Source organism: Dermacentor albipictus, unplaced genomic scaffold (genome assembly GCF_038994185.2).
Source record: "Dermacentor albipictus isolate Rhodes 1998 colony unplaced genomic scaffold, USDA_Dalb.pri_finalv2 scaffold_33, whole genome shotgun sequence".
Taxonomy (NCBI): Eukaryota; Metazoa; Arthropoda; class Arachnida; order Ixodida; family Ixodidae; genus Dermacentor; species Dermacentor albipictus.
The window spans coordinates 1,117,439-1,132,496 of record NW_027225587.1 but is presented as its reverse complement, the minus strand read 5'-3'; the positions used below and the strand labels follow the sequence as shown (position 1 = coordinate 1,132,496).

The following is a 15,058-nucleotide window of genomic DNA, read 5'->3' as shown; positions in this document are numbered from 1 at the left end:
CTCCAGGAGATGGGCGAGATGTCTATCCATGCGTTCAACTGAGACATCTGTAGTTAAAACCCGAGTGGCCGTTTGAACATCAGTGCATAGCGCTTGCATCCAGCTGTTAATGTCGGCAATGCCTTCTGCTGAGGTAGAACCTATACGTATCTTTAGAAAAACATCACAGTCGGTAATGGTGAATTCTTTAGCGCGGGCAGGGGCGGCAGCGAGTTGGGGTAAAGAGAGAGCAAGGATATAATGGTCGCTGCCCAGGTCTTGCTGCGTATTGGTCCAGTGTGCATTGGTGATAGTTTGATGAAGGTGAAGTCGGGGGTCGAGTGCCGGGTAGTGGAGGTACCGAGGCGTGCGGGAAAGGAGGGATCCGTGATGAGCGTAAGCCCTAAGCCCTGGTAATCTTGCCAGAGATTGCAAGCTGCACCTTCCGTGCGAATGTAACCCCAGTCTGTTTGGGCGAGGTTGAAATCGCCACCGATGAGTTGGGGGTGCGTTCCTGCTACGTGAAGAGCCTTCTTAAAGAGGGTGAGGAAGCGGCACCTTGCTTTGTCCTGGGGGCTATTGTATATGTTCAGAAGGAAGATGCATTCTTTCCGTTTACGAATGGGAAATAATTTGAAGAAGAGATATTCGATGTGAGGACTATTGAGATCATGTTCAATAACAGGGATACGACGCCGTACTAGGGTGGAGACCCGGCGAAGAGGGTGGGTGGTATGGAAGGTTTGATAACCGGGAAGCGTGGTGGGGGCGTTATTGGTTTCTTGAAGCAGGATAGCATCCCGGCTGTGGGTATGTTGGCGTAGGTACTGATTGAGTACCGGTTGTTTCTGGTGAAAGCTTCGGCAGTTCCACTGCCACATGAGGGCGTCTTGATTAGTGTGAGCCATGATGGGAGATGGTGGATGTCGCCATCAGCGCCCTGGAAGGGTCGCAGACAGAGGCGTGAGGATATGAGTTTCCAGGTTGCTCACTCGTTGGACAATACCAATGGAGGCTTGCTGGATGGAGTCGAGTGCATGATGGAAAGCGCTAATAGTTGTTTGAAGTGAGATGAGCATGTGTTTAACTTCAGAGCGGACCTGGCCCGTGGCTCCACCTTGCAGGGCTCTCTTCTTGGCGGCGCGAATCGAGGGTGCCTCTTGACTAGGGGCAGGGACGTTTTATTGAACATTGTTAGCTAGTCGCTACCGCATCTATGGTGAGCCATGTCGGTGGAAAAGAGCTTCATTGAAGGGCGGCGCATATGTACACATAGTCAGATACTCAGTGATCCATGTTGGCCTGACAGTTGGCTTCGAACTATATTTCATCAGCACAGCAGCCTGATTTGCTATTCATTTCACCACAGACTAGCTGGTGACCCAGCTAGGAGGGAGAATGGTTATATACAAACGAATCCAAACCCGGGAAACTGCGTTAAGTACCTCAAAAGTGCAATAAAAAACAAACAGTACAAACGTTAGTTCTTCGTAACCGAGTAGCATTGTCTCCGCAGTTGTTCTATCACAAAACATTCTCGTAACTAGCTTGCATGTGTATGTACAATGTAGAATCAATATTTTGCCTAAAAGGTTATTTTATTCATTGACACAATTAATATGTTTTTGTGTGTGTAGATGCAAACAAGTTGCGTCAGTCAATGCTATCCTTGTGAGGTGAAACAATTTAGTTTTGAAAATAATTGCTGCCTGTATTCAAAGGGACTTCATTCGAATCGCTTGCGCTGCTTTTTCGTAAACTTTCTTACTATTTTTCAGATAACTTTGCGATTGCAGGATCCTTGGCATATGTTCTAGCAATTGTACACTGTCTGGCGCTACCATCAGAGGTATGTCGGCATCTAGTTGTCACATAAATATATAAATGTAAAACGAATCTCAGTTCTACCTTGCATGAGTAAATGAGACACTCGTAAACAGAAATGACTAACTAAAGATATCGCTGCATGACTAATCAGAAGTGATCCGCTCTAGAACTAATTCACTCAGTAGATAGATTGCGTGAGGCAGCCTAATTTGAAATGACAATCAAGTCTCCTTATCAAGGCTGGCTATGTCTACATACGGACAGATACATTTCTGCTATTAGAGGTACATACCACAGTGATGTCCAAGGGCTACGCAGTGGACACAGTACAGTGCGTTCGCATAACTCAATCATGGCGGGTACTTCGTGTGTCACAGTATTACAAAGCAAACATGACGAATACCAGTCCAAACCTCAGAAATTAGCTTCATTTGGTCAAACAGATCAAATGCTGACAAGCAGTATCCTGCGGGCAGGAGGTCACTGGAATTTTGCTCCGCACGTGCAGTACTCCTCACTCGTATAAAAAGGCGAGTTCCATCTACGATTGACTGCGAACTTCCAAATAGAAAACTCTTTGGAAACAACTGAGCATCAACCTTTCCGGAGGTGAGACGTACACAAGTTCTCAAAACTATATTTTTCTAAAATTACATAAAGGGTGTTTTTTATGGATGATAAATTTTATAACTGCTCCGTGCCTATAGCACAACTCTACTTTTTGAGATGGACTGTCCTAAAAGGCATATATCAATTGCACGAGAAATCAAAGTGCACAGTCGACCAATTAACAGACTTCCGTTAAGCTTTCAATTATTTACTTTACGCCGCATGGCACAGCGTACGGAATTTTGGCGGAGAGTTTTGTAAGTCACATTCAATTCAAACGACTTTTGAGGATGACATAAGTTACTATTTATGCTTTCCGAAAGTGTGCGAAAAAATGCATTGGTGTTCAACTTATATTTTACCATCATTGTTTAAAAGGCGACGATTTAAATAAAGCAAGTGCAACAAGAATTACGAAGTTGATTAGTAAAGTTGTCTAAACCAGCCAGCCACGCATTTTAGTTTGTTTTGCGAGTACAGGAAACCTAATCGAGTATCGAGAACGTAATGATTCGATTTGTGTGATGTCACAAGTAATAATGAAACAGTTTGGTGAACATTAAAACAATACACGTATACATAAGCGATATGGCCACTTCGGCACTATGTTTCGCTAGGATTTTAATTCTGATGAGACATGCCTTGAACAGAGCCATTTCTTTCGCACCTTTAAAGAAATGTAGCGTTTATTGCTGTGGACGCCGACTTCATTCATTTCTTTAAGGCGGAAGCCTTTAGTGCTTCATAGGTAACTCCGTTGTCTGGAGTTATACAATAATTGGCCCTCCGGCGTTATGGCACTGAAATTCAATGACACCAAAATTGATGCTGCCCCCACGGCCATTGGAGGAAGTCGAACTCTCGATATTTGGTGGGAGTCATACACCCGACCGCGAGTTAATGACATCTTAGTTGAAATCAAGAAAAAGAAATGGGCATGGGCAGGACATATAATGAGGAGGGAAGATAACCGATGGTCATTAAGGGTTACGGACTGGATTCCAAGGGAAGGGAAGCGTAGCAGGGGGCGGCAGAAAGTTAGGTGAGCGGCAGAAAGTTAGGTGGGCGGATGACATTAAGAAGTTTGCAGGGACAGCATGGCCACAATTAGTACGTGACCGGGGTTGTTGGAGAAATATGGGAGAGGCCTTTGCCCTGCAGTGGGCGTAACCAGGCTGATGATGATGATGATTATGATGATGATGATGATGATGATGATACACCCGACCTTTGGTGGGACGAAAATAAAGGGCACCAAAATTGATGGTGCCACCGTCGATCGTCAAATCACGAGCCTGATTGCAGTCGAACGCACGACCTTTGGTGCTAAGGCGAAGGTAATTAATACACAGGTAATTAAGCTAGAGCATATTAAGGTACTCGAATTCATGACCTTTAGTGGGAGAAACCAATACGAAGTAACAACGCATTCGACTGAGTATGTCAGTTCATTGAATAGAGTGCCTCATGAAAGCGCAGGCTTTCGCCTTACGCTAAAGAGGATGAAGGCAAAAGCCATAGACCACGCACGGGTTGAAAAAGCCGGTGATCGCCGTTATGTGACCGAAATTCATGGCACTAAAATTTAAAGGGAGTCAAACCCTCGGCCTTTGGTGGGAGTTCAATCCACGACCTGTGATGTTAATTGAGAAGTAAATGAAAAATAGCTAATTAAGGTACCAATAATTAAGGCACTTGAACCCACGACCTGTGGTGGCAGTTCAGCCCACTTGGAGATATGGGCGAACCTGACATATCTGCAAGTTAGATTGTAATTGACATTTTGAAGGTCTAAAGTCGAACCTACTACCTTTGATGTTACTAGAGGCAGTTATTTATGCACAGGAAGCCACGACCTTCGATGGAAGGTAATAGGGACAAATAATTAAGGTATGGTTCATTAGGGCACGTGCAAGTAAGGAAGCACGTGCAAACAAGTAATAGGAAGTAACAACCCATTCGAATAGAAATGTCAAGCAATGTAATGAATGTCTCTCGAGCAGTGTGGCTTTCGCATTCATCCTTTTTCGCGAATGCCAAAATGACTACACATTTTACCCCGAGTAACCAACAAATAGGAGGAGAAGAATGCGACAACGCATTGCTTCTTAGCACCAAATCTCGGGTCTGAACAAACTGAGCAAGCAGTCTATTTCTTGCGGAATATTAAGGAACCCTTTCCTTGTGAAATGTTTTAATCTTCAATTGTAAACAACCTAATAGCACGCTACTTGGTACTGCACACCTTAAGGTATCCTAGGTTGTCGTGCATGCCAATTAGCACTATACGACAAGTTTTAACATTTATAATCGGGAGATATCGCAAGTTGAATATTTCGAATCACAACTGCAATTCACCTTAACTTCTCGTGAATTAAAGGGTTGCAATTGTCGCAAAATGCGCCCGCAATGGGCAATGAAAACAGGGAAGACAAGCTCTGCTTTCTCGGCCCTTTGTCTGCGTCATTTAACGTTGCTTCTAACATTTCTAAATGTCAACTCGGGTGACCGAGTTGACTGAAGCGGGCGGTGGTTGCATAAAACTGCACCAATGCAATGGCCATCCCAGAAACTTCTCGGCTGGCGCGCAGACAGCCCTCACGCCATTACGCTAATGTCGGTACAGTGGCTCGCTTTGTTGCTGCGGGAAGGTTGCAAGATGGCGCTGCTCCGTCAAAGAATGGATCGGCTTTCTGGCAGGCAGGACGCATCATTTTGGATAAAATTATTTGCAGATTACATGTACAAAAATATAGAGACGTAGCTTGCAATATTGGAAATTGCGTATTTTTGTCTATACATAGATGTAACATTCGAAACGAACGGAGGTCTGCGCATTTATTCAGAACTAGACACGGTTTCCATGGCCCGTTTCACCGCTGAAAGTCGCCCCGTGTCGTTTTTGCGAGATGTTCAGCGCCGAGTTGAAAATATTGATCTTTTTTGAGGAATGAAAGCATGCTTTTCTCCATCATTGTGAGGCGCAATCTTTCCATCGCTAAATCTGAAGACACACTCCGGATGGCAGCGGGTCCCTTTAAAGCGTGTCCCGATATTGGAGCTGGTGTGGTGCCACTTCGTCAAGAGCACTCCGGCAATTCTCCACATTAACGCTAGGAGCCATGAGATCAGATCCGTTTTCTAGCCACGAGAGGCTGACCTGAGAGAGTCATTGCCTATAGGAGCCGCACTTTCGCCGCTGCAGAGCGGAATCATGCCAACACTGAGCAGGAGTACTGCTTAAGTCTCATAATACCGTACAATAACATGCATGTCTTTTATAATGGCTTATATTTACGTTCATACGCCTGAGATGCCTATTTACCTGTTCTAGCTACACTTCCGTTTGTATGATACAATTCTACGTATATATGGGTTTCTCATCTAACACCAAATGTCGATGCCATTTTTCTGCGCGACACGTTAAGAAGTGTGACGCCCATCCTTAAATCCTCATATTTCTTGCGTCGACGGCATGACTAAACCCCTCTCTTCAATCCTAAATGCGTCACCAGCTTTGACTGTAATGGCTGAGAGTGGACCTGGAAAAGTCACTTGTGCTCAGCAAAGAGATATATTTTTCGCTGACAGAATTCATCAACTGGTTCGAAGGTCTTATTGACAAGTGTTCCAATTAGACTTTTCTCGAGGACTGCATTTCAGCCGATAACGACTTGCAGTTATCGCTCATCGCAGGAAGCGCCTGCATGATTGGAAATTGCTCGAATGTTATCGTTTATTCTATCAGTTATGTATGTTCTTACTAAACCTTGTGTTATCAGCTTGTATGCACATCATTTGTGTAGTACATTCTGGAAGGCATCGGGCAACAGCGATTATGTTCGAACCTTCGACGAATCATCTATAAAAGCATGCAAGCTTGAATAGCAGATCAGATTTTCGTCGATCGCTGATTGTGCTCGCCTTTATCGTTGTTTGACTGTGGTTTTTTTTTTTCTGGGCACAGGTTAGCCCAATAAGGAGTTACTTTCGTGATTAACCGTTTTGTTTGTGTATTGTTCGCCGTCACTAAAACGTGGAAATACCGGAAAAATGAAATTATAGCGTTTTACGTGCCAACACCGCGATATGATTATGAGGTACGCCGTAGTGGGGGACAAAGAAATTTGGACCACCTGGAGTTCTTTAACGTGCACATAAATCTAAGTACATGGGTGTTTTCGCGTTTCACGAAAACAATCGCGTAATTTATTATATTTAGGTGCGCGTTAAAGAATCAATGTGGACAGACTAGAACTATACTTAGACAAGGAAGCGCTCAAAAAATGACCTGAGGATGGGTGTTATAGACCAGAGGCTAGGGAAACAGCAACAAGAAATGTAGGCGCATTTGCGACAGACAGAGTTATGTGTACAAGACTTTAAGCCATGCCTGAGTGAGCGATAACGGAGCGTGATCTTAACAGCACCACAGTCAGGGGACGCTTCTGTGGACAAAAGCACTTCGGCGACCGCGTGGGCGTGAACCTCTTGATTGTATAGGTCAACTGTGTTAAACTCAGTACAACGAGTTCCTTGGACCTTGTATGGAAAAGCGGATTCACTGGCCAGATGTTGGTTTTCCGTGGTAACCTATGCTTTGGCACGGGGCCAGCCTGCAAACAATTATCTACCCGCACTAGGGAACTCCTCGCCGTGCCGATAGGCTGGTCAGCCAACCTATTTTGATCGCTTGTCCTCTGTGTGTGTGGTACGTCCTCGCGTGGTTGCCAGCGTAGCCGGTCAACCTCGAATCTCCACGTGGTCTGTAAAACCACTCAGTCTCTGCGCATTGTCCTCATCGCTCGTGACAGCAACCTGAATTTTCTTCGTCAATCTCGCACGCGTCGTCAAAGCACATATTGAAGGTCACTACATTGTGTAGAACTAATCCTTTTTAACGTTAACTTGTGCTCTTTCAAGGTGCTTGTGCTTCCGCTGCAGCACGTCGTTGCCCCCTTGCTTTGCTCCCGTCTTTTCCTTGCACCCTTGATCTGCTGGAGATGCCGTCAAAATATATTCCTATTATGACACATTCTTTAGAATGTGATTTCAACGCATTAAAAAAGTCATAGAAAGTAACTGAAAGAAAAGGAGGGCATCATCAAAGCTCGGGCTCGCGCAGCCATGTCACATTGTTAACGAGCCTCGTGCACCAAACGCACTTTACATTTTGCTAAGTAGTGAAACCGCAGCGTATTCATGGGGTAGTGTGGTAAAACGAACCGAGCTACAAAACAGAGAATGCCGTCACATCACGTTCACAGGGCGCATATATCATTAATGGTGTCATAGTGCAGCCAATCAGCATTTCTAGTCTAGTTGTGGCGAAACACTCCCAAAGGGACATACTCTACTACGTTGCATTTTTCTGGAAAAAATTTAGATGGGCTATATCAGAGACAGCCCCAGTGCGGTGCGCGAAATTTCATGTGAAAGCTACAGACAGTGTAAGCTGGCGTACAGAAATGACGTTACCAAATACACAAGTTACATCTATTCATGTATTAGAAAGCTTGCATGCCTAACATACGGCCTAGCTAGTTGGGGTCTGACTGTCTAATTGTGCAATAGTGCTCGTTCGCTATTCGTATTGAGCCGATTTGTATTTCAGCTAATGTTCGGGCACTAGGATTATGAAATGACTCCCCTACTAGCGTTGCTCGAGATTGGCCTGTGGCGATCGAGCCGATCCCATTATTAAATTATTGAGGCTTCTGCACTTGCCCCTGTACAAGGTGCTTCAGCGAACACTCGACATTTTTTGAAGGTTGTCTGTTGGATAGCTCAATTCTAGTTTATGAACCCGTCTACTAGAAGTGGCGGACACTACTTGGATAAACAATTGAAATGCAAAACTGGCTAATTAACAAGAATTCACTAATTGACTTTTAGCTAGTTATCTTATGACCCATATTGCAATTTACAAATTCTAGCAGTGGACATCGCTAGGCGGATCCATTTGGAACGAATTTTTAGGACGACACCAGTTCTGAAATATAAATTCCCGAACTTTGCGGAGAAAGGCATTGGCGTTCCAGTTACGTGTCTGCTTCGGTGAATAAAACGATGTTTTGGTAACAAATTCACTGGAACGCCAATGCATTTCTCCACAAAGTTCGGGAATTTATATCTCGAAACCGGTTTAATCTTGAAAATTCGTTCCAAGTGAATCGCCCTTGCAATATGTAACTTGCAATATGAGCCATATTGTAATTACTTAAAGCTTAACTACAGAATTTTCATAAGAATCAGAATAAAGAATTTTAAAAATAACTAATAATAATTTTAATAACTTGCTCAAATGGCTCGCGTAAGCAGCGTAGTGAACGAGATTACAGTGCCGGCACTTGCGTCACGCAATCGGGTACCTGTGGCCCACGCAATGCTATCGGTGATATTTTTGCCGCTCCTACGCAGTACGTTCGTGGGGCTGAGTTACTTCCGTTTCACGAGATAGTGATAACGTGGCCTAGAGCTTGCGCTCATCACCACTGGTCGGTTACGTATGCTGTCTGAATGTAGAAAACAAGTGCGTTGTCGCGAACTCACGCCGAGTGATTGCATCTCTCAGAGACAGGCATCGACGTGAATAAAAGAGGCGATGCTTTATAGGCAGAAGAACACGGAAGCAAGAAGCGTTTTCGACTGAATGATCATACGCGTTGCCCCAATTTTTTTATTTTTACTAAGGAGAGAAACTGATTAGCTTTATCGAGCACGTTCGGTTCAGTTCCTTCATTTCAGTTTCTTAGGCAAAACGTCAAATTTGTGATATGTTACGAAAGCGAAACGGGGCCATCAGCCCCATTTTGTAAGCGTGGCGCCCACATCATGTATCGAAGAAAATTACGGAATGACGAGAATAGAGCCCCTGGTCAAGCACGGGGATTCGAACAAATTGATGCAAACTTCGATGAAGCTGTCGCAGAAAGATATCGTATCCGAAAGAAAAAACTACCGGTAGCCATACATGTAAAAATATGGGCTATATCCGCAGCTTTGGACTGCAAGAATTTGAATGCGAGACATAGCTGGGCGCTTTGAGTCAGTGCAGATGGCGGACGAGGCGCGGACGACAGCAATTAGTAACGAGTTGTCATGGAGTAGGCTATGCCACGCGATGACTGCAGCTTTCTTCCATTGACGTCGATGCACTATAAGTAGCCTTTGTACCTTCTATGTAACATCCATAGCCTTGATAAAGTGCTATGTTTATTTTTTCGGCGATTCGTGAGCAAGCTTCTACGCGTGGATTTGCGTGGTAATGCAGATAAACTAGATGGATCAATACTATAGACTTTTATTTCGTACCCACATTCTTTTTCTAATATTTTTGGCACGCTGTCATTTACTTAAGTCAAAATTCACCCCAACAGTTCCATACTCACATTTGTTTCAAAAAGCTGAATAACTTCATGGCAGCAACGTCCAATAATTGTGACATTCTTTGCTTTCTAAAATCAATGTCGACAAATCGATTTAGCTGACAACCATTACTAACTAAAGCATAGGTGTAGCTGTGTGGGAACGTACCGTACCATGTCAACGCCAATTTACCACGGATGGAGAATGGCAAAATTTGTGACCGTTTTTGACCACCCATTGACGTCACTGCATGACTTACGAGAAATGTTTATCTTGAACTAATGCACTTCGCTGACACATTTCACGAGGCGGTTGTGATGTCTGTACATATGAACTGTGACTTATACCACCAACTTTGATAAAGCGAATTAGGTTTTTCTACGGACTGAAAAAAATTTTACTGAGAAAAGCACCTGCGAGGTTACCAGCCCAGGCTCAGCCCCCCCCCCCCCCCCCCTAGCATTATGTGCGGTGAGGCAACGCATTTCCACCGCTGCCCGGGGCCGCTGGATTGCCCATAGTTGGTCATGCAGCTCCGAGCTATTCAGAGCGTTTTGCCATTGCTCCACGAGAAGGTCTGGTTCTATCTTTACTTGTGCATACATTATATTGCTCTCATCTCTGTGCATTTCCATGGGATGTGTGCCATGTCTGTGTGTTCGTCCTTGCAGAGCTTGCAGCTCGCGTCTATGATACCACAAATCAGTAACAATTTGTGCGGCGATGTATGGCGATCAGGTTCTGTCGTCAAGCTGGGAAAGCCTACTAATGAGCTTTTGTAACAAACTAAGAGGACTAGAGGAAAACGTAAATTTTCTTTGGAGTTCTTTATTTTGAACACAAGGGAAGATCCTATACCGTGATATGGAGGTCAGTTTTTAAGAAATAAATTAAAAGGTTAATCGATATTTATATAGTGTCGCCTTGTAAGCGTACTGGCGGGTGGACATTGGCAGCACCAGAAATGAATAGTAAAGCGCAGTTCACATGTTTTGCAATATACAGCACAATACATATGTGGTACCTAATTACGACCGACACTTCGTATGTAAGCGTGCTTGAAGGCACGCATTATGGACCCTAGTTCCCGCTTCTCGACATGGCGCACATTTGACAAAGCAAATAAAGAAAGCTGACAAATCGTATCCTCCGGAAAGAGGTCGCTCAAATTATCGCTTGCACGTGTAGTGGTTTGTTGAAGTATAGAATGTGAGTGCGATCAACGACACACTGCTCATTTCTGTGTAGAGGATCCCCTGGGAAAAACTGAGGGTCTGCTATTCCGAAAGTGAGACCTGCATCATTTCTCAGAATAATTGTAAATAACAATGTTTTATTAGACTCTCTTGTTGTCAAGACGTAATATGTAAAACAACACAATGGCGGGTATAATGCTAAAGGCCTGTGCCATCGACTTCTACAGTTTCAGTCCCCATTTTCTAGCTGTTTGCCGTATTTTAGCTAATAAACTTAATTGCTAAAGTAATTTTACAAGTGGAGACATTGTCTGGATGGTGTATTTTATCTGAACTTTCTGTCTAGCGTGAAATATATTGATGAAATAACGAAATTATTATTGCGGACATTGGTTCTGCTTTCTTATTTCGCCCGTAATCTACCTCACCGGGAAACCAATTTGCCACCTGAGAAAATGCTTCTTAAAACGAAACTGCTTCACTAAACTAATTGAGTAAACAGTGGTGTTCTTGTGGCAATAGGTAAAGAATGCTTTTGAATGGGCAGCCATAATAACCAGAACCTAAGAATAATAAATTAAGCGCATCAAAATGAAATATCTACGCAGGAAAAATTTTATACTAACTCGGCAACACATTCTTGCGGGTTGATATTATTTCGCTGTGACTCCTGTTTTATTTGTTGTCGCTGCTTGGCGAGGCCAAAAACCACAATAGGGTTTAATTAACAGAAGTACATGCATCGAATGCGGACGAAAAGTATTCTATAAAATAAACCAAGCTCTTTAATATCGATGCTTACATGATTCATGCGTCTTGAACTTCAGGTCTAAAAAAGAAATACATGTAAAGCGTCGATTGTAGTATCCTCGAATTCCTACAAGTAGGTTTTTCCAAGTTGTTAGGTTGCTTTGCACAAGATGGCGAACCTCACGCTCACTGCACAATTGAGCCAAGGCGAAAATTTGCAAACAGCCGGGATATTATATTGAAGACATTCTGGCAAGGGTTGCAGCACCACACCGTGCTTCCGCTTGATTTTACAATTCTAGGACGACACTCGCCAGCTTTCGTTGGTAAAGAAAGCGATAGGGGAAGCGTCCTTACACATTCTTGTATATCACTTAGTGCGGTTATGTCAGCTCATCGACATTTGGGATCTTAGAGCTTTGGGGCAAGTGATCCATGAAATGATAATACTTAGCTTACTCTGTGGGAAAATATTAGTTTAACTTGTTCACCGCAATTTCTTTGGCATTTTTATTTGGCAGAAAAGTTGACGCGTGGTCGAAAGGGTATGCGACAAAACGACCTTGGTGCTTATGTGGGAATGGCAAGCGGGAACGACTCGTTAGGAGTTGTGCGTTTAGTGTCAGCGGAAGTTTTCGATTCGTCAGGAGCATCGGCTTACGAGGTAATTGAAAAAGACCAATACTACAGCGAAGGCAAAAAATGAACTACGGTGAAGAAGTGAGACATCATGACGAACTAGGGTAAAAAGCAGGCTTTACAGGTTGAAAGTTACCGCTTGACAGACCACATCAAGCACAACATACACTGCAACGATGTTTCAACATTTTTGTAAAATAGCACAACTCCTTTTTGTTTTTTATTCAATATTGTAGATTTTTCTTTCACTGGAAATTTCGCGTTAAATGAAAGCCCGCGTTAAAGTCTCCTTAATTATTGCTACGGCGAGAACAAGAAATGCTAGGCAAATGATAGCAGTGCAAAATCATGATTTTCGAGCTTAAGCAGCCGCGAGAAATTGAGTTTTCCTTTCATTTCCCATTATCAGTATTGACGAAAGGAACAACATGCATCTGAAAGTGTTCCTCGTGGGTCTGGCCATCTCTGGTTTTATTGTGGCAGGTGAGTCGCCTTCATTTTAATATTGAATAATCTTTGTATCCGGCATCACACTATCATTTCGAGTTGCCCAGCGAGTTATGGTACTTGTGCTGCTGATAACGTGCTACTTGACAGGGCCTTGAGAGCTCGAATAAATACCTAAAATTATTTGTGTTGCCCTCCACGGGGTTTCTCCCTTCTTAAATGTTATTATTTCTTGATTGCTGATAATATTGACGAGGTAACATTTCCCGTGGAGCACATCCTCATCATCGCCATTTTCACCAGCTTATTGCCTTTCCAGTACTTCATAGGGACCTTTCCCGAAAAAGTCCCTTTACCCACGCCCTTCTGCGACTAAACGAATTTGAGGTGGTCCGTCTGCAATTTTACACTGCGTTCTATACTGTGCTCGCTCTCCTTTCATGGTCATATTTTTAATGTGAAGTACCCTTTGTACGCACGCCAAATTTCCTGTACCTGCAAAAGCATTAGACTGCGATCGTCTGTCATGGTGAGATACTTGTTATCGGCATTGCAACACAGATATTCTTCCTTCCACTGTCCTCTCTGTCAATATTCCCCATGATTTCACAACTGTGCCTTTTCCACAAACTCTACTACAATTTACCTCATTTGTATAACACTGTTCTTCCTCCTCACCGCATTACCCACCAACCGCTTAACTGTTTAACAGCTTTTATGTATCCCGACTAAATGGTGCTAGCATGGCTTTTATTAGATCATTTTTGCCCTTTAACATAGAGAAGTGGAATGAGCGGAAAAATCAATAGTTATTTAGCGCAATTCCCCAAATTGAAGCAGTTACTGGGAGCCCATCTTGAGAAGTAACATCTTCACTCACGCATTACTCACGTCTTCCGTTCGCAGTGAACCCTATGCCCAGACCCTTTACCGTTTGAGGCCTCTGACAAAGTTATAGGTTTGATCTTTTTTCTTTTTATTCGTAATGCGAAGTGTGCGTACTTATGCTCATGTGTCCTCCTTGCGCTACAAAGGGTGCTTAAGGGAGGATAAATATTGGTGATGGTGATAATGAAAATATTCCGCAACAACAGGTTTATTCTTTTTTTCAAACTATTTGTAATGTACCGCACGAGCTTCTCGCCCCATCCTTGATCTGCCTTCTTTTTCCAGAGAGCGGTGCCATGCGGACCAACGTAGCCACTGTGCCCGAGGCCCGGTCTGATACCGACACTGCTGAGCGCGCCGAGCAGAGCAACAGCGCCGAGGAGGCACGCATCAGCGACGCGTGCCTGAAGTCATTGTGCGGATAGTTATCCGGTGGAAGAAGGTGGCGCGTTTGAGGGAACTCGTTTTCCAATAAAAGCAGGAACACCCCGAAAGAAGTTGACATATGGTCCAGTGTGCAATTTCAGATCGCAGTGGCGATTACTGCGGCGTGTCGGTTGTTTGTTGAATGCGCTCACGCAATAAATAATGTTACCTTCTAACAATAAAAATTAGCTTGAGCTTTGACATTTATTTATTGTTAGTGTGCAAAGCCCCTTAGTACTCCTTCCAAAGTCTTACGTGCGGATAAAGAAGCGCCTCTTACATTACCTATGCAACTTTTGAGTCGCTGATGTAAGGCCGGTGAAGCTACCAGACTTTCGCGCTTAACATATAAAAACAACAGAGGAGCCGCATGAATTAGGAACATAATTGATAAAAAAATATTACCTTGCCATCGCTGCCCTGCGAAAGTGGATGTTCAGCGAACCTGTGGAAAATCTCCACAACTGCTGAGAGGGGTTTTCTTTATAAATACAAAATCGTTATATGGCCCATGATGCCAAGAATCCAGCGTTAACATCAGAGGGTGCCAAAACTCATGTGAACAAGTGATGACGTCATGTTTGACACCATGATGATACGTGATTACGTAATCACCTCAAAGGTCACGTGATGACATCACACGTCAAACATTACGCTATGCAATAACCGCAACGTCAGGTCATGGTATCGTCTGATGATGTCATCACCTCAGACGTGATGTCACGCGATGACGAAATCGTCAAGTGATGTAACTTGATGACGTCATAATGATGCCTCTTGGAGAAGCACTGTGCTCTTCGGGCTTCTTTGCACTGTCTCCGGCATCGGCCCGTGATGACGAAACGTGATTACGACATCACCTCAAACATCGCAAACGTCGTATCAAAATGGACCACAAATACTACACTCGAATGTGAGCGAAGTTTTCA

At 43.7% G+C, this 15,058-nt stretch overlaps 1 long non-coding RNA gene across 1 annotated transcript; it reads left to right on the top strand.

The window, feature by feature from the left end:
* The first annotated feature begins 2,364 nt into the window (after window positions 1–2,364).
* Window positions 2,365–14,153, top strand: LOC139052770 (uncharacterized). The gene is made up of 3 exons (XR_011510051.1): window positions 2,365–2,415; window positions 12,778–12,851; window positions 13,989–14,153. It is a non-coding gene; the product is annotated as an uncharacterized lncRNA (long non-coding RNA).
* Window positions 14,154–15,058: the final 905 nt, after the last annotated feature.